The sequence below is a fragment of the Penaeus monodon genome, chromosome 9 (genome assembly GCF_015228065.2).
Source record: "Penaeus monodon isolate SGIC_2016 chromosome 9, NSTDA_Pmon_1, whole genome shotgun sequence".
In the NCBI taxonomy this organism is placed as follows: Eukaryota; Metazoa; Arthropoda; class Malacostraca; order Decapoda; family Penaeidae; genus Penaeus; species Penaeus monodon.
Window position 1 is genome coordinate 43,851,795 of NC_051394.1, and position 2,500 is coordinate 43,854,294.

The 2,500-nt window shown below is 44.5% G+C and overlaps 1 protein-coding gene across 1 annotated transcript in view; it reads right to left on the reverse strand.

The window, feature by feature from the left end:
• LOC119576735 (serine/threonine-protein kinase unc-51-like) overlaps positions 1-2,500 on the reverse strand; it is a 96,182-nt gene that overhangs the window by 20,969 nt on the left and 72,713 nt on the right. The window lies entirely within an intron of this gene.

Here is a 2,500-nt window from a genome sequence, read left to right on the forward strand (position 1 = left end):
CCCCCCCCACGTCTCAACGAATGACCGACATCTAAGGGGATGAAAAAAAGACCCAACAGGAATGCCTATCGTCTCGCATCTTATTTCAAGAAGATAGTGAACTAGAAACAGAGAGAGAGAGAGAGAGAGAGAGAGAGAGAGAGAGAGAGAGAGAGAGAGAGAGAGAGAGAGAGAGAGAGAGAGAGAGAGAGAGAGAGAGAGAGAAAACCTGAGTGATTGAGAAATAAATAAATAAAATAAATAAATTAGAGAGAGAGAGAGAGAGAGAGAGAGAGAGAGAGAGAGAGAGAGAGAGAGAGAGAGAGAGAGAGAGAGAGAGAGAGAGAGAGAGAGAGAGAGAGACGGAGCGAGAATGAGTGTGCAGCATTTCGTCCACTGAAGGACAGCTGCTCTTCATGTGGGAGATACCTCGGTGCTGCTTAATGCTATTTGTGGCTTCTAGCTCTTTGTACGAGGCTTGTTGCTTGTGCCCTTCTAACCTTTGCAGCTCGTATTCTATCACACTGTTATTGCCATATTTCTTTCACTCATGTCATCTCGTTTCAAAAAGCTAATTAAATGAAGATATGATGATGATGATGCTGATGATGATGATGATGATAATAAAAAAAACATGACTACAGATAATATTCACGTCTGATACATTTCACTTTATCAACCTTCAATGCCCAAGAAAGACGAACAAATACCCATAAAAACAATAACAAATATCAATAAAACTGCACGAACAAAACAAGGAGGAAACTTATTATAAATATAGTAACAGGATAATACAACCAAATATCTACAAGGACAAGCAAGTTTTTCCTGTTGTTGTCGTTATTGCTAATGAGCGGGGAGGGGGAGGGAGAGGGGGAGGGAGAGGGGGGAGGAGAGGGGAGGGAGGGGAGAGGGGGAGGGAGAGGGACAAGGGAAGGGGGAGGGGGGGATTGTGGTCCACGCTTATCAAGTTTGGAAAATCGTCATCCTTTTCCAAATAGCAACAGATACCGAAAGAAAATAATAATAACTCACGACGATCAGTACAAACAAATCGCAAAGAAGTTAAATAATACAACCAGAAAGACGAAGAAGAAGAAGAAGAAGAAAATAATAATAATAATAATATCATTCGCAAAGAAGTAAATTAATAAAAAAAAAAAAAAAAAAAAAAAAAAAAAAAAAACAGCAAAACTCTTCTTATTTACTCGACGTGTTTGCCCCCCCCCCCAGCCCACTCCCCCACCCATTCCCTCGCCTACCCAGCCAACCAGAAGGTGGGCATCCCGGGGGCACCATTACACAACGCCCAATAAAAAAGAGGGCCAGTGGGCACCCTCGGGCACACGCACCACGGGGGAAAGTGAAGGCGGGGAGGGTCCTTGATGGCAGTGTGTAACCCACGTAATAATACACGTATTCATGGACAGAGATGAACGGGCGAACTGACGTGCAAACGCACATGATGATACATAGGATGATACAAAAACACACAAGCACACGCACATAAATAGAATAAATAAATAAATAAATAAACAAACAAAAAACACGCGCGCACACACACACACACAACACACACACACACATACACGCGTACACACACAGAGACACACAGACACACACACACACACAAACACACACAAACACACACACACACACACACGCACAATCCTTTGGCCTACACACAATAAAAACACCTACCCCCACCCCCACCCCCCCACTACTACTGAAATAGAATGAACACCACAACATAGTCCAAGAAGCTGCCAAGAAAATGGAACAAAAGCACAAGAAAGGAAGCGTTGTTGACTACAAAAAGCAGACAGACTGACGAAGATAAAGAGAAACAGATATCCGAGTTGACAAACACACGCGAGACAGACAGGCATCCAAACACATAAAGAGAAACAAAGATACCCAGTCACAGACGGATAAACAAACAAACAAACAAACAAACACACACACAGACACACATACGCAAGCACACGAAGACAAACAAACAAACAGACACGCAGGCACACGAAAACAAACAAACAAACACACACACACACACACACACACACACACACACACACACACACACACACACACACACACACACACATACACACAGCGACCCAAAAGGAAAGTGGAGGCACGCCGCTGGGGGCGTCCCCGCCCTCCGTCACCACAGCGCCCGCCCTCAGCGCCGCCACTTGACGTGGGCGGGGAAACGGGTTCTCGGAAGGGGGGGGGGGGGCGAGCGAAAATGGAGTAAGAAAAAGGGGTAAGGAAGGTGGGGTCAGGGAGAAAGACGAAGGGTAGGGGAAGGAAAGAGGGAGTATGTAGGAAGAAGGAAGGTGAAGGAGGAAGATATCGAAAAGGGAAGAGGGGAGTGGAGAGGAGAGGAGAGGAGGAGGAAAACAAAGAAGAGGTAAGAAGAGAGAAGTGATAAATACAAGAGAAACAAACCCGATCAAAGCGATAATATCACGACCTCTTGTAAGTAGAGAGATTAGAAAGTTTTAAAAAAAATATATAA